The following is a 24,347-nucleotide window of genomic DNA, read 5'->3' on the forward strand; positions in this document are numbered from 1 at the left end:
TGAATGAAATTACTGGTTAAATAAATGAATAGCTTAACTTACACGCTGTTATGAAAAAAAACTTTCAGTAACCTCAGTGTAACGTAAAGCAAAATTTAGGAAAAAGCAACCAATTTACTTTTGATTTTTGAAAGACTGAACTAAATTTCCTTTAAGCAAATGAGCAATTGATTTTCCTTTTAAAATAAAAACGATAAGATTTATACCAAAGCCAGCAGAGGCCACAGTCTAAAGTAAATACAAAATAAATGAAATTGCGCACTCTTAAATTGCGCTGTATCTTTAATAATTAATACTACTTTAAGTAGAGTCTGTCATGCAATAGAAGAATGAACAGTTACCGAGGCAGAAAATTTAGATAAACTGGTCATTATCAAACACACAACACTGGCAGTAAATAGGTAATCAGTTTTCATATTCTTACGACACTGGGTGATTGGATGAAAAGGAAAAGGGACCCTGCTAGGTAATAACGTCTGAGGATAATGACAACACAGGTGCCCTACAAGTTTTAACTATCGCAGGTTACTATTCAGGGTAGCCATACCTCGTGAAAGAAATATTGCTGGGTAATGCCTATATAAGTTGTAATGTTTCACTTAACGCTCTTACGATGTTGTAGCTGCGCGGACGACGAAGAATCTAGCCGACGACAACGCTGAGCTTCCCTCGTTGCTGCTGCTGTTCGGGAAGAACCCTAGCTTCCTCTGCCTGTTCACTCCTACCGTGCGCTCCAAACTCGCGGGTTGACTCAGGCACGCCTACACCGGCGCGAGCACAGCTGCACACAGCGTCTGCGGGAGCTCCCAACAAACACTTCCGCGCTCTCTCATGACTCAAGCTGCAACGCGACAGAGACTCTCCATACACAAAGATAAACAACGGCACAGCTACTACCATTTCGTCATTGCTACCGATACATTAAATAAAGTTTCCTTCACTATTACTCAAAAAATTTGCAGTATTTTCATTACAATCACAATCAATTACATACAGTCACAATAAATACACTACTGGCCATGAAAATTGCTACACCAAGAAGAAATGCAGATGATAAATGGGTATTCATTGGACAAATATATTATACTAGAGCTGACATGTGATTACATTTTCACGGAATTTGGGTGCATAGATCCTGAGAAATCAGTATCCAGAACAACCACATCTCGCCGTAATAACGGCCTTAGTACCCCTGGGCATTGAGTCAAACAGAGCTTGGATAGCTTGTACAGGTACAGCCCATGCAGGTTCAACACGATCCCACAGTTCATCAAGAGTAGTGACTGACGTATTGTGACGAGCCAGTTGCTCGACCACCATTGACAAGACGTTTTCAATTCGTGAGAGATCTGGAGAATGTGCTGGCCAGGGCAGCAGTAGAACATTTTATGTATCCAGAAAGGTCCGTACAGGACCTGCAACATGCGGTCGTGCATTATCCTGCTGAAATGTAGAGTTTCGCAGGGATCGAATGAAGGGTAGAGCCACGGGTCGTAACACATCTTAAATGTAACATCCACTGTTCAAAGTGCCGTCAATGCGAACAAGAGGTGACCGAGACGAGTAACCAATGGCACCCCATACCATCACGCCGGGTGATACGTCAGTATCGCGATGACGAATACACGCTTCCAATGATGCTGTAAACAGAACCTGGATTCATCCGAAAAAATGATGTTTTACCATTCGTGCAACCAGGTTCGTCGTTGAGTACACCATCGCAGGCGCTCCTGTCTGTGATGCAGCGTCAAGGGTAACTGCAGCCATGGTATCCGAGCTGATAGTCCATGCTGCTGCAAACGTCGTCGAACTGTTCGTGCAGATGGTTGTTGTCTTACAAACGTTCCCATCTGCCGACTCAAGGATCGAGACGTGGATGCAAGGTCCGTTACAGCCAAGCGGATATGATGCCTGTCATCTCGACTGTTTGTGATACGAGGCCGTTGGGGTCCAGCACGGCGTTCCGTATTACCCTCCTGAACCAACCGATTCCATATTCTGCTAACAGTCATTGGATCTCGACCAACTCGAGCAGCAATGTCGCGATGCGATAAACCGCAATTGTGCTAGGCTACACTCCGACCTTTATCAAAGTCGGAAACGTGATGGTACGCATTTCTCCTCCTTACACGAGGCATCACAACAACGTTTCACCAGGCAACGCCGGTCAACTGCTTTTTGTGTATGAGATATCGGTTGGAAACTTGCCTCGTGTCAGCAAGTTGTAGGTGTCCCCACCGGCCTTGTGTGAATGCTCTGAAAAGCTAATGATTTGCATATCACAGTACCTTCTTCCTGTTGGTTAAATTTCACGTCTGTAGCACGTCATCTTCGTGGTGTAGCAATTTTAATGGCCGGTAGTGTACACTATTAACTCGATTACATGTTAAGCATAATTTATGTAATGAAGCTTATATATTCATAATCAGAAATACAATACACGTTATCAAAGGATATTAAACGGAGCAAATTTTTGAATGATGCAGCAGGTATTTTATCTGCGTTTTCGGTGTTACAAGGTGACTTTCCAGACCTGGAAAGGGTTGTGGAGAGACAGTAGCCTTTTGTAAAAGGCGGAAGGTATGCACCACCGCGAAATAACACACGGAGGGATGGCACTGGGGCAACTGTGTTGCTGCAGGCAGTGGTCCTACGTGTCCTGCGTGCACAGAACGGTGCAGTCCGCCCAAAATGGGACGCAACGAATCAAAGTCCTGCCTTCTAACTGTGTGTGTCCTGTTTACAATAAAGAGTAATTAAAATATTAAAGACAAATAGGCAAAGACTGGCAAAAACACTCGTTGTACGAGCTAGTTTGGAGGCAGTACCGCTAATAATCTGCACCTCTTCCTTGCCCCTCTCCGACAGAGGTGACGCAGAGTTTAGCGCACTGTGCTCGCGTTCGGGCGGACGACGGCCAAAACATGCGTCCAGCCATCCGGATTTTGATTTTCTGCGTTTTCCATAAATCGCACTAGGAAACTTCCTTTGAAAGGACTTGGCCGATTTCCTTCCCCATCCTTGACACATTCCGAACTTGTGCTCCATCTCTAATGACCTCGAGTCGACGAGACGTTAAACCCAGTCTTCCTTCCTTCCTGACCCCCATGAATGGTGGATGGGTAAGACTTCTAGTGAACACTCCTGAGCTGGGTACATGTTTCGCTATAGTGATAAACAGCATAAATAAGATGTTGTATATCAATTATCTTGCATGCGTGATTTACAACACCACTGACGCTATTTCCGTCTTTGAAACAGCAAAGTGTGTGGATTTGTTTGTTTGATCTGTTGGACCATCTTCGTTTCCAAAAATAACGAGGAAACATTTTCGGAACGTCCATAGCAATCAGCATATGCTTTAAATTGTGTCTCGTAATGTGTCCGTTGTCTGACAGGGCACACAGGTATAACTATAGGTTGGAAACATTTGTGCTGGAGCCGCACAAAGCAGACCTCGGTCCGCTGCATTCCGCAGGTTACGGTGTCTGCACGCACTACCTCACTGTAGATACAGCATTTCGAAATCCTTAAAGCCACAAACAACTTAAGGTGCAAAATAGTTTTTGATCAGTTCAGTTTTGTTTACAACGATTTTAGGCTACTGCAGCAACCCGCACACTCTGATATTATAATTTATTGTTTTTGTTTTGTATAGCTTATCGCCAATGGACATTCACTAGTGAAACGTATAATGAGGCTTCTCAGTCGTTTCCAACATCTATGAGCTGGGCAGTTCAATTTAAACTTTGTCGTACTCTCTCGTGTGGGTTGTCCACCTGCGGCACGTACCGAAATTAAAACAACATAGCAACAAGAAGTCACTGTGCTGCTTGGCACCGTATGATTGGAAATTGAACATTTATGGGATACCTGACACATTAAGTGTATCAGAAGGAACTGTACGCTACCTTTAACATGAAGAAGTGACGACGAGGCAGTTCTCTTCGTGGTAAGTTGAATGCTGCGCAAAAACAATTGCGCAAAACGAACGTATATCACAATACAACTGTCAACAAAGGTGTTTTACCAATAGGGAAACCTGAGGTGTGTGGTCAACGAATGATTGGAATATACGCCATATTCTCCACATTAGGAACCTTCTGGCTTTTACTTCTTTCCATACCGAAAGATATGGCTGGTATACTTTTGTTTCGGATGAAGGAGGTTTGTCACCTGCTGATGCGTGTTTGCAGACTTTCCAGAATTTCACTTCAACGAAAAACAAACGTCGACAAAATTTACCGAACTACGCTGAAAAATAAATGCGTCCTTGATCAAAGCTAACACTGCCAGCCAGCGAACAATTCAACTTTTACGCTGTAGTCACCTCGTTGTCGCGAATCGCTAACTTTCCTTTCTTGATGAAAGTATGCCTTATGAAGCCTTTCGTCGTTATCTTCAGCCACTGGATAAAGCCCCCACTCTGGAGCTTTCCGTGCATTGCGGTCTCCACCAATAGCTCGTCGTCATGTCGCTCTTTTCTCGAAATAAGTCATTTCGCTATTTGTTTTGTTTTCATTTGAGTGACAGGACTTACTGCAAATACACTTCTCGAGTTTGCCGCCGGGTCGTATTGGGTAAAGCACACAATATTTCATCGATGCAACTGCTCGACATCTTCAGGTGGTGGTATTACTGCTGTCACAACTGCAAGACTCGACTGAGGATGATCGCGCGGCGGCGTCGAAATTTATCGGGCAATACGCGTGCGCGGGAAGACGCTTGCACTTGGAGGAAAGTGGTGCTGCTAATGTCCCCTGTCGGGGGCCGTAGGAAGGCCTTCCGCACTTGCGCTGTGGGCAATGACTGTGCTGTCGGGCGCTTCTGTGGTTAAAGGCTCAATTTAGTCTCTCACACAGCAGTGCGTTGGGGTCGAGTCATGAATCGAGGGTTCTTGTTTCACCTGTTGCCATTTAACGGCAGCCAGTGATGTATTGTAGGCGGCGCTTACTAGCAAAACTGTATCTCTGCTGGTACGACTGTCCGCCGAACGGTTATGTACGGCCTCGTCAACAATAAAGTCCCAGAATGATGACGCTACGGATAAAATTTCAGTCTTTTCGTAAGGCATGCGCTGCCCCGTGTCGAAGCAATGCTCCACCCCCGCTGATTTATCAGATTGCCCCAGGCGTGTATGACGATGGTATTCGACGCAACGTTCTTGCGCCGTTCGGCATGTCTGTCCTATATAAGGTGGCTTGGGATTTTATAAACGCCACGTATCCTAAGGCCATGGTCACCTTTCATTCAGCACAATAAATTTCTCAATTTTGCTAGTTGCCGGAAAAAAAACACTTGATATCGTGCCTTTTAAGGATTCTTTCTATTCTTGAAGACATGGCGCCAAAATAGGACAAAAACGCCATTGCAATGGGTGCCTCCATATCATCATTTACATCGCTACTCTGAATACGCTGGAACCGAATACATGGCGTATCTGTCTATCGGAATAGCCATTCTGTTGGCATACCGTTCTTAGCTGTTGTAGCTCACCGGGTAGACTGTGGGAAGCTGATACAGCATGTATTATATGCTCCAAAGAGCGTAATACATTACCGCTTTTTTCTAACCATGTCATCTAGCAATGGTAAAATGCCATCTTTTTTTCACTTCCGTTGTGAACTGCATATTCGGATGGAGCGAGTTCAGAAACAGAGCTAACGTTTCTATTCCGTGTGGCCGCACCACAAATGTATCGTCTACATAGCGCTAGAAGCAGGAATGTTTAAAACTTTTCGATTGCAGTGCTTTTCCGTCAGTCATTCATAAAATAGTTGATCACCGTGGAAGACAGAGGACTTTTCATGGCGACACCGTCCACTTGTTCACAATTCTGGACATTGAATAAGAAATGAGTTGAGGTATGCACATGTTTAAACAACGCCAAAATGTCTGTCTCCAACTGACTGCTGATAAACTCTAACGAGTCCTGGAGAGATATTTTCGTAAATAAAGAAACAACGTCAAAGTTAATCGAAAGATCCGACGATTGTCGCTTAAATGTTTTCTATGAAATCTTTTGCGATTTACATAACATGATCAGGCGGCAAACCCGAGAAGTGTATTTGCAACAGATCCGTTGGGAGAGCCTGAAAAGTCACATAACACTTATTGCTTGGCAGTAGCTAGCTTAGCCTGTTGGACATAATAGAGCAAAGTCAACAATTACACTATCTGATCGGAAGTATCTCGGCACACCATTGTAATGCTGAACTGACCACTAGAGCTCGCAAGGCCGATCCGCCTTAATAAAGGAGGCGGGGAGAGCTGTGTTCTCAGCAGAGGAGCAAAAACAGCAGACTCGGTCTGTCAGGGGAACGCAGTAACTTCGAACGTGGACTAGGCAGTCGCTGTCACTTGGGTAACAGATTCATCAGGGAAATGTCAACCCTTCTAAAGCTACCCAAGTCGGTTGTTGGTTGATGATGATATGAAGTGGAAACGCGAAGGATGAATCACAGCTAAGTCAATAACAGGCACACAAAAAAGGACAGTCGAGGGGGTTGTAAAAAATCGCGTGTAAGTAGAGGAAGAAATCACTTCTGAGTTACAATGTGCTACTAGCGGTCCAGGTAGCAGCCTGGCTGTGCGGAAAAAAAAAAAGCGTGTGTGATGATGATGATGCTCAAACGGCTCCTCATAACCACGCCGGTCGCGGTGGTTTCGCGGTTCTAGGAGCGCAGTCCGGAACCGCGCGACTGCTACGGTCGCAGGTTCGAATCCTGCCTCGGGCATGGATGTGTGTGATGTCCTTAGGTTAGGTGGGTTTAATTAGTTCTAAGTTCTAGGGGACTGATGTCCACAGCTGTTAAGTCCCATAGTGCTCAGAGCCATTTGAACCATTTTGAACTCATAACCACACGTGTGGTCAGTTGTCAGCGACGCTTGAGGTGGGGTAAAGGGAGACGCCACTGGACAGTAGATGACTGGAAACGAGTGACCTGGAATCATGAATCACGCTCACGCTGTACCCTTTAGCAATTTTATAGAAGGGTTCGGCAAGTGCCTTGAGAGCGTTACCTGCCATCATCATGTGTAGTGCCAACACGGAAGTACGGAGGAGGTGGTTTCCATGATTACGGTGTTGCCGCCTTGTTACTCTTAAAAAAAGAAAAAAAAAGGCTCGGTACGCAAGGATATGGACACTGTGCATTGCATACATTGAAGGAACAGTTCGGAGACGGTGACTGAATATGTCAGCGTCCCAAGACATCTTACGATAAAGCATCATTTGTGAGGCAATGGTTTATGGACAGTAACATTCCTGAAATGGACTGCACTGTCCAGAGACAGACTTGAACCCAATGGAACGCCTTTAGAATGAGTTGGAACGTCGACGTCGCTCCAGACCCCAGCATCAGCGTCCACCAACACCTCTACCTGAGTTTCCAGCTCTTGGGGAAGAATGAGCTGCCATTCCTCCAGAGTCATTCAGATTAAAACTGCGAGCCGGAACGGGACTGGGACCTTAGCCTCTTGCGCGCGGAGGGGGGCGGGGGGGGGGGGGGGAGGTAGGAGGGGTGCTCTGGACACTAAGCTATCCGAACACGACACTGTCAAGAAGTTACAAATGAGCGCACATCCGCTGCAGAGTGGTAACTTACTCAGGATTGAAAGCGTCCCCAGCACAGCTCAAACCATCGTAGAGGGGAAGGGTGGGCTCTCCACGTGTTAATGTCAGCTAATAGGTGTCTGGATATTTTCGATCAGATTTTGCGTGTTATGTGCTTCCATTAATCAATACCTTATAATGCGTGAAATATTTCGATGTGTTAGGGTCCGACATTCCCATGGAATAGCGTAGTCCCGTTCGTACTCACAGGTATCAGGTTTCATATGAGAATGAAAAGGAACACACTGTAGTAGGGTCTAGTCACCGTAGGAACCCACAATATATGCTGTGTAATATTTCGCAACTGGATGGGGATATGGGACGCTGTTACACGTTGATGTATTCCACATTACTTTGGGGACCATAACACGCTGAGTAAATAGGCTTGAAACATTTTTTTCTCATTTCCTTTGCAAATTTGCTTTATGACACACAAGATGGCATGGTTACTTTACTGCCAGTGAAATAAAACTTTTTTCAGCAAATAAAAATTTGATACAACCATATGACTTCCTTAAAAAGTGTAATGCAATTGTTGGCTCGATCGTAACAAAAACTCTTTTTATCTCTCAAATTTCAGCAAAAGCATTTCCTTTCTCCATCTACTATTAATTCGTTGTAAGGAGCTTATGGTGGCTCAACGTCGAAGTTACTAGCGCACTAATTCGTCTGGGTACCTAATCCATCCAACTCATTTTCATCGGGATTATAATTAAGCCTTCGACTGTGCTATGACGCCTGATCCGTTTGTCTGTCTTCGTGCCTCTCCAGGTGATTGCCAACATACATCTCTCCACAGCTTGCTAACTGACCTCTTACTTTTTTAATGCATTGCACATTGGAAATCCATGCCAGACAGCCACAAGACAGAACCGGTAGTATACACTGATTCTAAACTTTGTTTCAGATAGTTTTTTTTTTTAACTAGATGTATTTGTATTCTTCTGTTTATTTTCGTGTCCATGTTATCACTGTATCCACAAACTTACTGACTGGACCTAGGATTTCACTGTAAATTTGGTTTGAATTATTAACGATATATAGATTATCAGAACGGAACTCTGCGATCAGTTCTTGACAAAAACGTGATGCTGCTCGGCCGCCATGTCCTCCTCACCCAACCTCGTCATTGGTTGCTGTATCGAGGCGCGTGATATGAATCACCCCCCTAAGTTATCAGTTTTTCGAACCTGGGGTGCTGCTGCCTACAATATAAGTGGCTTCATAAAGCTGAATACATCCCGTTCCACTCTTCCCACTTAGGAGTAAGATCTGGCAGCACCGGGAATTGAACCTGAATCCTCCAAATTACAGTCAGACACATTGATTGCTTAATTACGCAGGAGACCGATTTGTTTGAGGTTCACCATTTTATTACTACATCTTTAGTAACATCTAATCACTGTGTCATATTATGACTCGTGCTAACACTCTGAAAACAGCTGTGCAGTGGTGATGGCTACGAGTTTGTGTGTACTCTTTTCTGCGTGGGGACACGGCCGTTCTTTATCTTAACACCTCTCCCCCTACCACTGTTCCACGCAGAGCTCTGTGGAATCTACAGCGAAATGAGGAAAGTTGGCCGTGTCATTTGCTCCGCACTAATTAAAGTGTCGAGTTCTGCCCCTTCCGCCCTCGGTGCTCCCGGATATTGCACTCGCGGGATTTGGCGTCCGTGGCTGTCTCGTCGTCACCAATGGATGGCAGCGCTTGCAAGGACTGTGTCCTCACATCCTATTACAACTGAGGTATTTGCACAAGTGAAACTGCAAAAAACGGACCGAGCAGTGGTAAGATGAAAAGTATGAAACGGATCCGATGGTTTTATTTTGAATGGTGATATGGATTTAGCTGTCAAGAGTCCTGTGGATAGGAGCTTACAGTAGTTGCTGGAACTGATAATGTGAAACAAGTACCCAGCGTCGTTAAGAAATGGTTCAAATTGTTCTGAGCACTATGCGATTTAACTTCTGAGGTAATCAGTGGCCTAAGAACTAATTAAACCTAAGTAACCTAAGGACATCACACACATCCATGCCCGAGGCAGGATTCGAACCTGCGACCGTAGCGGTCACACGGTTCCAGACTGAAGCGCCTAGAACAGCACGGCCACACCGGCCAGCCGTCGTTAAGAATCCTACGTTTGATACATAAATTAAAAAGAAGAGGACTCTGCTGCTAGGTAATAGTTAAAGTTGCGCAGTAGAGAGATAAGGAGAACCAAATCACGAGCATTTTTAAAACAAACGTTGAGCCCAATAAGACGACAGAAGATTTAGGAGCTCTATGTTGGACTTCACTAAAGACGGCCATATAGTGATAAAAGGAGGGACTGGGATTAGTCTTGGTAGGGACTGAGTTTATAATACAGGTAGTGACTTGGACGGAATTGTCATCCAAATTCGGACCACTAATGTTCTCTTCCATAATGGCTCTGAGCACTATGGGAATTAACATCTGAGATCATCAGTCCCCTAGAACGTAGAACTACTCAAACCTAACTAACCTTAGGACATCACACACATTCATGCCCGAGGCAGGATTCGAACCTGGGACCGTAGCAGTCCCGCGGTTCCAGACTGAAGCACCTAGAGCCGCTCGGGAACACCGGCCGGCAATGTTCTCTTCGCATAGTTGTTTCGGCGTCACATTAACGGCATATTAACAGTGCTGAGAGGCATGTTAAAACAGGTTTTGAGATGTCACTAATGACTGCGGACAAGAAACATTTCAGCACTGCCAAGTGAGAGTACCCTAAGGTCGGGTTATATCAGACACCGTCTACAACTGAATAGGACTGAGAAGGGATGGTTGGTTAATCTTATGTCTGTATCGTAGTTCGAAATGAGCGCACTGGAGGCCTAAGTCCGGTAATAACACGTAGGAGTTCTGGTCCTTTGTTAAGGATGAAGACAGGCGGGACGTATTCCTGCTTATGAAATATTTCTTTAGTGCTGGAAGCCACTTCAATAAATGAGGGATGCAGAGCAGAAGGCGTAGTAAGCTTATTTCATCGCAGTATAATGGGAATTGGAGGTAAAGTTGGAATTAAGCTTGACACTGACCATATTTGTATCTGAGAGCCTACTAATTGAGGTAGCGAAGTAATACTAAGGATTCCTTCGAAGGACTACAGTTTACTTCATTTTTGTGCGAAGTGTTCGTTGCAGGAGAGGGTCACCATTTATGCAAAAGTAAAGTTCCATGTTATCTTCCACGTTTTTCGGCCTGGTTCAAATGGCTCTGAGCACTATGGGACTTAACATCTGTGGCCATCAATCCCCTAGAACTTAGAACTACTTCAACCTAACATAAGGACATCACACACATCCATGCCCGAGGCAGGATTCGAACCTGCGACCGTAACAGTCGCGCGGTTACCGACTGAGCGCCTAGAACCGTGAGACCACCGTGGCCGGCTTTTCGGCCTCTCTTTTCCACAGTTACACAAATATAAGTTGAAAAATACGGCACTTAACGTATTCAACTTGTAAAGTTCCATTTTCAGAGTATCAGTAAGTATTTTTCATGTTCACTATGCGCCAGAGACGATGATATATTGTTTGCAAAGTATATTTAAGAGCGTATTGTGCTCAGAGTTGTCTGCGATGTACATCTGTCTGTTTGAAAAATGAATAAAAAGTTATACCTCTGCCTAGATTCGATGGAAATTAATTGTACATGATCTAATTATCAACATTATTGTGAAATGCTCTTGGCTTAAATTTGCATTGAGACATTAAGAGCAAGGGAACTCATTGTTGTATTCCTTCGAAAACTAAAGCGCAGGTGAGAGATTACATGAAAACGAACTTTCTCAGATTATTTAATTTTCTATGAAATTATACTTAACTCACGGTTCGGGAGATTTGTTGGTTCATGTTGACAGAGTGTAGAGCGTGCACTTGGAAGTCCTGTTTGGGGTGGATTTCATTACATTAATAATACATTACCACCGTTGCTAACTACTATCCATCAAATTTATCGTGAACTGCACCGTGTGCTTTATCTTCCCACCTATATGGACGTAAACCCCTTGCATTCAGTTTTAAGATCTGTTTGTATGCCTATAAGGATTTGAGCTTGAACATTTTCAGGAGACTATGAAAATGATTCGAGAACTTAAGAAAAGAAAAATAAACAGAATTTTATTCTTGAGCATAATCAGGTTACCACGATTAATTGAAAGTTTTCCAACCGAGAGAATAATATTTTTAGTTCCAAGGAAATAATAACATGTTTCATTTCTTTAAAGGAATAATACGACAAGCACCAATAGCCTCCAAACCAAAAACTCAAGTACGAAGAGTATTTGAATGATCTTCCCTTTACTCTCAATCCAGAAGAATTATCATTCTGCACAAATTTTATACTTTTGTTATATTACATAGTAATATTTCACATTCAACAGAGTTGAAATAGCAACATACTGTAAACACTTTGTGCAGAGGGAGAAAAGAATTGAATCTCAGGGTCCTACAGATCTCATCGCTCAGACCATAGGGTTTTCTTCTCTAGACGTGGAGCTGTGTGCCAGGCTCAGTTCTGAAGAAAGACATAAAGGTAACTTTTGTGGAGATATCAGACCAAGCTTTCTGACTGATCCTCCAGAGAAAATAGCGTTAAGGTATACTTAATCTTACAACCAGGCACAGACAGTGTACAGCACTTTCTAACCTCAGTATGTATTTTAATTATTATGCCTTACGTTTTTACTTTTAACTACCACTTTTATTCTTAGTGAGATAATAACTTTTGTGGTGGACGCTTCCCATGAGCTAATTCCAAAAACCGCATATGAAAGTACCATTCAGCATTATCTTAAACACTTTTTTAGAAAAAGATTACGGAAGTAATCAAACCATTACATTCGATGCAAAAGCCAAAATACTTCTATTGTGACACTTAGTGTGCGAGACAAGACCACTTCTTAATAAATACAAATAAATAATAATGTCTACAAGAAAACTTCATCTAGACCAAATCCAGTGTCAGCCTCATGTTTCCTATATTATATGCTCTTTCTGTGTGTAGGACTTACACATTCTTTAAATTTTTATTTTCGTAATGTTGTAGTAAACTGTTTTTTGTGTGTTTTGGATTTCTACCTTGGACCTCTCATTTTTATCACCACGCACTGAACTGCGTTAACACACTTTCTTCAGTCGTCACTAACGTTGTATTAACTAATGAGTAATGTTGACATGGAGTCATTAAATAAAATTATTTTAATTCACCGATGTCTCATGGGATATTTTTATGCCTAACAATTCACTTAGGCAAAAAGTATTAATTGGATTAAAAAGTAATTGGAATTATGCCTGTGTTCACACACGTACCCTTTCAGATAGCTCTTTAAGCAGCTGGAAATATTAGCCACAGTCTCACAGCACACTTTTTCAATTATGAAGTTTGTTCTCAACAGTTCATCTGAGTATGAGAGTAACAGAGATATTCACAAGTACAACACTAGAAACAAGAATTATCTGCGTTATCCTTCAGTGAATCTACGTTTGGCACAGAAAGGGGTGAAATAAGCAGTTGTGCAAATGTTTGACAATCTACGAATGGAAATAAAATATCTGGAAGATAGGTGAAGTCTTTTCAGATTTAAAGAGTTGTCATAGAAGTGCTGTTTACTCACAGCTGCTGCTATGTTCTTGTGATATAACGTTTATGTTGACAACAATGATGTCTGGCGTATTACGTTTTCAGCCAATGTCAACATCAGCAGTTTTTAAGTTCTAAAGGAAGAAATAAACAAACTTGTTAATGATTTTATGTGAAGTGGGCGACGTGGAAAGGAAATGACTCAATATGTGTAGATAAGCTTTGGACCTACGTCTCTAGAAGAGACAGTGAGCTGAAAGATTAAGAGATAAAGCTAGACACGAAAAATGTCGATTGACAGACATCATTATTTACATCAATGACGACTATAAATATTTCCAAAATGTGTTTTATGTATAGTACTCTTTAGAACATGTAAAATACATTTAGTTATATGTGTTAGACCAACACCATTTCAAAGTGCTGAATATTCTACGAAATATTGTGATTCAAGTTTCACCTTTAGAGTTTATTCAGATATGGTTTAGCCTGTAAAAACGCATCCTACTAATAACGTGATTGAAAAACAACTCGCAAGGAACGAAGGTTTAGGACTGACGTCCTGTGTATGATGTGGTCATTAGAGATGAAGCACAAGATCGGGCTGGGGAAGAAAATCGACTATGTAATTGACAAAGGCACCATTACATCATTCGCTGTAAGCGATTTGTATGTTAGGTCGCAATCCATTTTTACCACCTTCCATGGGCATCTCTTGGACGAGATTATTCGAATGATGTCACATGCGATACTTTGGGCGTAATAGACTTAATCTGCATATCAAATGAATATGAAAGTGTAATTGGCTTATAAGAATATGATACTAAATAATGAATGTTCCCCATTTGCATGCACATACACTTCCGTAGCAGTGCAGACCTGGAATGGAGAGATGGTGACGAGCCAGGACACAACATTTTTCGTTAAAAGCTACTTTGTACATCCCTGCCAAAGGTTAGGGATGGGTCATAAATATTACACCGTGGGTTCCACAGATTGGTGTAGTTTGTTTCGTCGCAGGGAGGCAACGGTGCGTTTATTGTCTCAGGTGTCCCAAGGAGAGGCGATTTTGGACTTCACAATTGATGAGCCGCAGTTTCAGAGGTGGAGAAGGAAATACGCAGTTAACCCTTGTGTCCACATTGGGTTACCCAGATAACCTTTGTGACTGTAACAGACAGTTTTTCAGGTGCACTGAAACAAGTGTGCACAAGCCTCAGATTATTCCTCGTTTGCATCGTTATAAGTGTCAGAACAAAAGCAAAATTTAAATTCTTTAAAAAAAAACACTGAAATGGGATGGAGCATAATACACTATCTAATGTATATTAAGATTACCCAGGCAATCACATATCTCTAGTGGAACAGGTGTAAACCTCACAAATGAAATATTTTATATAATATAGTAACAGTTTTATTATTTATTAGACAACCGAGTAATAACACAAGAGATATCGTCATAAATATGTGCAAAATATATCAATGTTTACAATATGCGACAGAGTAAATTACATAATATTATGTAGCTACTAAATGTTGCTGATTGTTCCGATGGGAAGATAAACTTGGAATTATTATTTATTCACGAAGTTCACACACTGTTGTTGTAATAAAATGCTCAAGACATTCATTTTTTGCCTTTCCTGGACCTTTTTTTCGTCCTCTTTTTGTTTGATTAAGACTTGCAAACAGAACACTCAGGATCGATTTTCAGCTGTTCAGATGCACCTCGTTTTCTCTGAGCCTCTACTTGTTCACGATCTAGAATTACAGGCCCTCCTGTCATGCACTCTTTACCCGATTTCACGGAACATTTTCTCAAGGAATTAGGATGTGATGATCCAGAAATAACGGAAGGCATTGCCAAATGTTTTCCCAGATCTAATAGAAACAGTCTGTATCTATGAGTCACATTTTTTGCTTGAGGGTTGTTTTCTGTATAAATAATGCATGCCGCTAAGCAAAAAATATCCAGTATGTTTAAAAAAAATACTAGCTGCTCTTTTTTACACTGTAATGAGAACACATTTTGTCCATATTATCAATGCCCTTTTTGTGGTGTTATAACAATATGTAACATGTTGCTTTGAAAGAGAGCCAGAAGTGGATGCCTCGTAATGCATTGTGTACAACATTAGAATTGATTTCTTCTTCTTTGGAATATATGAACACAGAGAAACGCTATCTTCACTCAAACCAAATATAGAATACAGTTCTTGGCGTGAAGAGAGAGGTTGCTTTTCTGACGGTACATAGGGCTTGTTTCATTTCACAGTACCAACTATGGATAAATCCCAAGTCAGTAACAGCCTTGCTAATGGTGGAGTTGTGAAAAAATTGTCAGTGACTATATTTCTGACATAACATAAATATTTTACTACTATCTCCCCATGATTAGTTTCTCGTCTGGAGGTAGATTGACCTGTATACATTTGTCCTGTTATTCACAAGAATTTCGCGAATTACAAGCCCACCAAACCTTCAAGCCGTATTTGGCTAGCTTTCAGGCATGTACTGAGTAAATCTTGTCTTCCGTTTGTAAGGGAAAACCTGCTCATTACCAATGAGGTAATCAGAAGGCACAGAGTTTTTACGAAGTTTAGAATTTAGCTTTTCAAATGTGTCAGATACTGCAGCAGTTTTGTCACTTTTCAAACGCTCAGCCTACTGTTGATATTATCAATCTTATAAACCTCCTTATCTGCCAAAGCCTGTTGAGAGATGATCTTGCACGATACCATGGGAATTGATTTATTTTTCACATATCCATTTTGTATTCAGTGTTAGAGAATCTTATTCCAACTGTAATCAGAATACCAACATACGCACCAAATTCTTCAGCGGTCAATGGCTTCCACAATTTCGCTGTTCCATTTGGATTGATGTTATCATATATGAGTTCCTGATTTGCCTTCCTATTTATTTGGAGAACTATTATATCACACACTTCTGTAAGTATGCTCTTGAAGGTGTCTTTTATAGCAAATAGTTTTGTTGTACGTATTAGATCAGCTCTTTCCTTCATAATAGTATGCTTCTGCAACTTTCTTGTTTAAAAAAGTTCCTTATGCCATTTAGTTCCATTTTACCACGTAGAATGCCTGCAAAAAAATTTGGATTAGTCAGAAGTTTTTGCCTAGCCCACGGACAAAATGTTACCCTATTGCGGGAGTCATTTCCCATGAAGATGCTGGTGTAAATGAACATGGTAAGGATGAAATTTATGAAGTTTAAGAACACGCTGTGCACTTGATTTCGACACACCAACTTCACGTTCAGTTTGACGTGTGCTGATTTGGGGATTGACAGCTATGGAAGCGAGCACAGCAACTTCAGCACGTTCATCTATGCGTGTTCTAGGACGATGTCGAGGTCTTGGATTTAAGCTTCCCGTTTCACGTAGACAAGATGTGAGACGTCCAAACATCCGGCGCGAAGGCGATGGATTGTCAGGGAATCGTCTCCTGTACAGTCGTTCTGCCTGAACAGCATTTCGTCAACCTACAACAGGGTACAGTACAGGTATGTAGAGTAGGGTAGAAAACAGACATATTAAGTTAATAATCATAATGTTCGCTAACAGTACTATCAACAAACAAGCAATATCATAACGTATTTCCCGTCAACGAACGTTCTCCATAGATCAGCAGCAGTTCTACCATATCTTCATGTGTGTACATTATACTGTACAGTATAAGTTCCACAACACAACGTTTATTCACAATGTGTACTACCTCCGTGCCGTCACTAGAGTACTCTGATACACGACTACACTGGCAAGCGGTGTACTGCACGCCAAAGCAACAACAAATGGGATGCTAGGAGGGTGGTGGAGTACAGGAGTTTGCAAGGGTCGCAAATCATAAAGAAGGAGAAGTGGTAACTGTGTCAGTAGTGGGAACTACGTTGGACACTTGACTAGGTAGCGCCAGGCCCTGCGCGACAGGCACAATGGGTCATATAACGCATTAGATAAACCTTATTTTTGGTGTGCAGGATACATAAGACAACCTGACGGGTGTATACCGATCGGTACTGGTTCTTATTGTGAACGTAGATACGTAAAACGTGCAAACCATTATGTGTTTATGGTTCAAATGGCTCTGAGCACTACGGGACTTAACACCTATGGTCATCGGTCCCCTAGAACTTAAAACTACTTAAATCTAACTAACCTTAGGACAACACAAAACACCCAGCCATCACGAGGCAGAGAAAATCCCTGACGCCGCCGGGAATCGAACCCGGGAACCCGGGCGCGGGAAGCGATAACGCTACCGCACGACCACGAGATGCGGGCTATGTGCTTATGAGAGTTGATGGCAGCAGACCGTATTATTCGTTTCGAACCTCTTGATACGCATGGAGGTGTGATTACACATGTCTATCACATCGCGATTACGGGCAGCATGGGGTTCACGCCTGAGCCTCGGGACGTGCGCTAGCAGCGCATGTCGGGTGTTTCAAGCGTCAAATTCGCGTCTTAATATCTGTGGATGTAATGGGAATATTGCGATGCAATCAACGCCATTGTGTATGTGCTTTGTCATGCTGTGGATTGCTGTAGAAAAAAATATAGGAGGTCCATTAAAAAAAAAACATAAGTTTGTGTTAAAAAACACATATGCTTTCGTTTTAGAATGTTTCCAAATATGTACATTCATGGGCCCCAGTCCTACACTGATACCGGCGAAAGTCGTTTTCCAAAAGCTGTTATTATTCCAGAGATATTTTGGGTGGACAAGATAGCTGGGACACCCTATATAGGAACGCTAGTAAAAGCGTGGGCCTCTCTTCGAACGCTCCCTCATTAGCAGAACAGTTCAGACTGAAATTTCGTTGGAAGGAAGATTCCTACCTTTGCGTCATTTCTTTATGAAGATGGAGTTAGTGGGTAGGAAGACTGAAAACTATGTTTTGAAGGTGGAAGACATATTTCTCTCTCTCTCTCTCTCTCTCTCTCTCTCTCTCTCTCTCTCTCTCTCTCTCTCTCTCTCTCTCTCTCCGAAATGTTGTGTTGATACACGGAGTGCTTAACCGTTGGAGCGTGGAGAAAGAGATATATTCTGTGGCCACGTTGATCACAAAGGACTCTATATAGATTACCGTTAAATAAGCTGAGAGTCTCGTGTACTCTCCAAGTGGAGAGATAGAGAAGAGCCGTGTCAGTTAATACGTTCTTGCAAGAACTGTGAGGGCGCCACTGTGCATAACGCCACACGAACCAGATGAGTGTACACATCTGTTGTAGACAAACGAGGAACTAACAGTCTTCTGCTTCACGAAACAACTCGGACTGACACTACAGTCAAGAATAATCAGTTATATAGGTTGAGAGGCAGCACAGAGCAGATGCAGTCGTCTGGCAGCCCACATGTCCAGTGACATACAGTGCAGCAAAGGTAAATAACGAACTGCACTCACGCAGGGAGCGTATTACATATGATGTTGACACAAGCGTGCCTCTTCGTCCAGTTCAGTGGTCAATTTGGAGTATTATACTAAACCTGCCTCCATGCTGTGTTCAGCCAAGCCAGATCGTAATGTCGAATGTCAGTTAGGAACGTTTGTCCAACTACATTAATTATCGTTGATGAAATATAGTATAACGCTGAATCCATTTCTGCAGTATTTACTTCTGTTATTATTGTTTGGTTTAATGTATCATGTAGCATCTCTAACTATGTTATACTTGTATCAAGATTCAGATGCCCTTTGTTAAATTTATTTATCAGTAAATCATTTCTATCCTGAATCATATTGTAAACAACATGATAATAAAAAAATAATAGTACACAGCACAGGTTGTTTGTCCTAAAAGTAGGCTACCTAACACTTATTAAATTCAGTTACTTGGTAGAGCAACTCTTTGAGGAATCCACAATTAACTGTTCTTGTGACCTCTAAACAATTCCATGATTCATGCTGCCTACCCAGCAGGTGCAGAACATACACCCTTCTACACACACTCAGTTCGAACCTGGCATGCAGCCTTTAAGAACCACTTGTATGTTAGATACTGGCGACCCTGTCAGGATAGTGAAAATTGTAGTGATTCTGGTTAGCCAGTAGTTGTTCTCATAAGCAGTCATAAATATGTAAATGTGCCAGGATATTAGAAGAATGTAGTTATTCTGATAAACAATTATAATTAGATGAGGGTGCCAGGATTGGCGAAAATTATTGTAACTCTGATAAGCAATCATAATTAGATGAATCTACCAGGATGCAGAAAATGGCACTGATTCTGATTAGCAGACGACTACAGCAATTATTTTGACGATGTTGTAGAGTTAATTTTTTTTGCTCGAAACCATTCAAAGGATTGAAATCACTTTCAACATAAGAAAAACAATCAAGCTGATGCAGGAGAATAAAGTAAATGTGTGACACATTTAGGTCTGACAGAAACATTAAGTTTATGCTGTTGTAGTATACTTGCTGCTTGCACATATCAGGGTTTCTTTTCTTTCTTTTTTTTTAAAATTCTGTTCCACCATGAGAGCCGGCCTGTGTGCCTGAGCAGTTCTAGGCGCTACAGTCTGGAACCGCTGTTTGGAATACTGCCTCGGGCATGGATGTGTGTGATGTCCTTACGTCAGTTAGGTTTAAGTAGTTCTAAGTTCTAGGGGACTGATGACCTCAGATGTTAAGTCCCATAGTGCTCAGAGACATTTGAACCATTTGAACAACCATGAGAACAATGTGGCATTGTCATGGAAAGTAAGAGTAGAGCATTTTTTTTGCAAACTTGATTTCCTTCAAAAACTTTCATAAATCAATGATGTCAGATAGGAATATGAATGATTTTTCTGAAAAGAGGGAAATTTCGTAGTTTCATGTTGACTAGGAGCCAAGCGCGACAATATTTAAGGAGACAAAAACGTCAGCCCAGATCGAAATGGCAGACAATGGGAGGGCGTAACAGAGTAACGAGGCAGGGGGTTGGACCAGAACGAGCTGGGTGAGCAGCCTGGAACTGATCGTATCCAGTACGGTATGGAACAGGAGACGAGAATGAAGCGGAGATACTAAGTAAACAAGTGTCATATCCTGAAAATGACAGCAGCACGAATGAATGACGAGTCAAGCGAGGAAGTAGAGGAAATCATGAGTGATGATGAACAAGACGAATACTATTATAGAGTATCGAAGATCACATGATCGTAAGCAACGTAAAACCGAAAGGCTGCATGTTAATGTACCGGTATCATCTACAGGAGAGAAAGAATAGGCAGTTGACAAAGGAAACAGGGAAATTTTGTATACAATGATAACAGAAAAGAAGAACGGTAAACACGGAGACTAAATCGATATGTTTGAATTTTCGCAGTAACTAAGTCAGAAAATTGCCGGAAGTCGAAAACAAATCTGTCAAGAAATATCAAGAAACTGTCATGAAACATCAATAAAAAACAAACAACACTAGAGTTTCGAGAAAATCGAAAAGAGATTCGAGATACAAAAGAGGCCCTAAATGAAGTTAGATCGTGTAAGAGATGACGCGAGGACAACCAGCGACGCTGTTTGAAAAACTGACATCACAATAAAAGCACATGGCGAAAAATACCCGTGACATACAGAAAGAAACTCAGATGAGTGTTGAGAGCGCGAACAAAGATATAGGTAAGTCAAAACAATCGTGACTAGTGGTTCGCGTAGGGCGAGACAAGAATAAAGCTATTTCATGATCGAAATTAACATGCACCACGTTACGCAAATTCAACAATAAAATTTTCACAACTCAATCCAAAAACGAAGAAGAATCAGAACAGTTGAAATCTGAAATACTGTAATAGCTGCAGCGTGAGTTCAGTGTTCATAAACCACTCTGCAACCTCACAAGAATTGACTAAAGCCCTTTTTGAAGTAATTATGTGTAAGGCACGGAATGTCCTAACTGTGGAAAGTGACCAAATAACACCGCACACCACTGCTGAAAAACGGGGTAAACGAAGAGAGATAGAACTCGAAAAGACATGTATAGCCGAAATGGAGTGTAATTTCAGGCGCAAAATATAACCAGAACCAATGATGAAACGTACATAAGAAAAACAGGCAATCTGCAGTCAAAATTACGCAAATAACGATACGTAAAGTCAGGTTCAAAAAACACAGAAAGAATGATGCTGCAACAGAATCCGACGGGAAATGTGCACACGGTAACGCATGCAGGCTAGTGTCAATCCAGACAAGTCACAGGTATGCAAGTGTATCAAGACACAGTGCAGAACAGTCTATGACGTATAGAAATCAGTTGGCGACGGCAAGGCAAGACACAGAACCGGTAACATGCCTGGAGCAAACAAAGTGTTAACTGCATGGCAAGTAAACACAGGTACTTGCATACCGTTAAGACGATGCAGTACACACCTAGAAAGTCTGCAATACCCCAAAAAGGGTTTAATATGCATGAAATAACAATATGGACACAACAGGTGGAAGATGGGGTACGAAGGTCGAGCCAGCGTCACATGGCGGAACAAAAAGTTTTGGTAACGACTACTTTTTAACAGTCAGAAAGTTTGAGCATTATAAAGAAGATCCAGACGCATTTCATCCACGGACCTTTATATATCCGCTACAAGTAGGTTTACTGAAACATTCGCCGCTAGCGCATAAATTGGACTTATACGCTCACAGGGAATATGTTGTAACATAAATCACGCAGAGAGTGGCGAGGAAATTTAAAACGTCGTTTCTTAGAAGGTACTGGTCAACTGAACCACAAAGTCGTATAAATTAAGAGTTTCTCCAACAGACGGTTTTCGAAAATTCTGGAGAGGAGAGTCCAGTGAAATATTTTGAGAACATCACGAAAAGGAATCAATGTCTGACACATTGCACAGAGATGGGGAGCTGATACGTCTCTGAACATTGAAAAACGGAATTCAGTTATTAGTAGGAAGAACAAGAGATAATATGCAAGCGTTTAAAGAGATTCGGTGAGAGCTCGAATAAATTTTTAGTGACTATGAAGCACGTAAACGAAGGGTCCAGGGAGAAGGTGACAGTGACAAACAGAGGAGCGGCAGTACCGATGTGTATGGAAGAGCAAACACACGGCAAAACTCAGGCCGGAGTAGACCGAATTATAATCCAGCCAGGACTGGTAACGGGCTCAATTACAACAGAGGCAACGACGGAATGGCGACTGAATCGCGTATGGATGCCACTGGAATGGGCAAGGCGGACAAAATACTTTCCAACTACACAGCCAAAACTTTGCAAGAACAACAAAATCAGTGAATCAACTGAATGATGTCGCTAACAGGGAACAAAAGGAGGCGGAGATAAGACCACCAAGTCGTGAACGTCGTCATAATAGGCTAGACGTGGAAGTGAAAAACCAGGATGACCATGGTTTGCTCTCACCCAAATTCAGAACCGAAAGTAGGAGAATCCTTACAATCATTTATGCTACACATAGTGAACAATAAGATACACATGGAACACCTGGAGCACGAAGTTAAAATCTCATACTGGGACACAATAGAATGGGCTTCTAATGATGAGGAGCATGATCTCCCTCCTACAATAATAGAATCATTAGAGGATGATTCTGGCTTAGGTTGAATAACACAAATGTTTGAACTGGATCGGGAAGGTAGAGAAATCCATCAGGAGAGTCCAGGACCTGTAAGTACACATGTGGGAGCACAAGAGAAAATAGAAGCCACAATCTGCACTTCAGTGGAAGCGAACAATCTGACAGTAGATAGCACACATGATTTTATATAAGACAGGAAAGAGAAAAATGCAGATGCACCCAACAATGAACAATAGATACAAATTCTCGAATCGGAAACAAGGCAAATATATCGACTCAAGCATGAATCACTGGAAAAAGCATTACTGAAAGAGGAGAAGATCTCAGTATATGTACATTCGATCATTAAAGTATCCATGGGTAATAGGGAGGTAAAACTGATTCTCAACAGTGGGAGTGAGCTAACAGTAATTTCGGAATATTCATTTAATCGTTGTAATGCTGAGCAAAAACTGCCAGCTTGGAAAATCAAGAAAATGAAAGTCAAAGGACCCACAACTGGGCACTCAACTGAGATAACAACTCGAACTAGAATTAAAATGTTTTGTCATGGACACAATTCAGAAAGCAATTTCGTGATCATTCCAAAAACCATCGAGATGATTACAGAAAAAGATTGTCTTAATGAGCAGATGACAATATTACACACTGGAAATGGATGTGTGGTCTTTGGGGACATTACGATTCACTTTGAAGACAAAGTTTCCATCAAATTCACTTCAGGGGAGTAATTGCAATTGAAAATGATGATATATGATGGGAAAACGGAGGAGTGACATCCACGCTATGTATGGACTGAGGAACCCGTCTCAACAGATCATGAACTTATTGAGCAATTATATTGACAGTAAATTAAATATCCTAGATGATAACTCGAATCAAGAAAGAGGAGCGTTACAAGACACATTGCATACCAATGCAGAGGTATTCCTACCTAAGACGAGTGCAATTAACAACAACCATTACAAGTTCAGTGTCGAAGATCATAAACGCTTCATGGTACCACCCTATATGTTTATGTTACAGAAAACAAGTATTTCTCGAGTTACACAAAGTGATGAATAGAGGGGGGTGATAGAATTAGCAGAGTACATGTACAATGGTCTGCTACAAATTATTGACAAAAAGGTGGAATCATCCGCCTTGTGCTTGCCTGTAGGCAGATAAATACAATAATTAAGAGTGAAACAGACAGACCAGAAAAGTTACATGAGTTAACACAAAAATTTTATGGGGGCAAGGTGTTTACGTGATTAGGTCTGAGGTCTCGTTCTTGGAAAATTGAGTTGGCAACATGTTGTACCCAGTACTTAGCCTTCATCGCATTTGGTAGATGCTACCAATTTAAAAGACGTCCGTTTGGACTCAATATCTCATCAGTGGAGTTTATAAGGGGCTTGGGAACGATTACAGACATGGAATTACAACACATATTAACATCCTATGACTACGATATTTCGATAGTGGGTGGAATATGGGTTGAGCACCACGAAACATTACGTAAACCCCTTCAAAAGGTAAAACTTAATGGTGTAATGGTAAATATAAAGAAGGTCAACTCTGGAAGGAAAT

The 24,347-nt window shown here is 41.7% G+C and overlaps 1 protein-coding gene across 2 annotated transcripts in view; it reads right to left on the bottom strand.

Moving 5' to 3' along the window:
- LOC126278462 (CD151 antigen-like) overlaps positions 1-24,347 on the bottom strand; it is a 1,693,623-nt gene that overhangs the window by 775,929 nt on the left and 893,347 nt on the right. The gene's annotated exons all lie outside the window — the stretch shown is intronic.

Source organism: Schistocerca gregaria, chromosome 6, assembly GCF_023897955.1.
Source record: "Schistocerca gregaria isolate iqSchGreg1 chromosome 6, iqSchGreg1.2, whole genome shotgun sequence".
Taxonomy (NCBI): domain Eukaryota; kingdom Metazoa; phylum Arthropoda; class Insecta; order Orthoptera; family Acrididae; genus Schistocerca; species Schistocerca gregaria.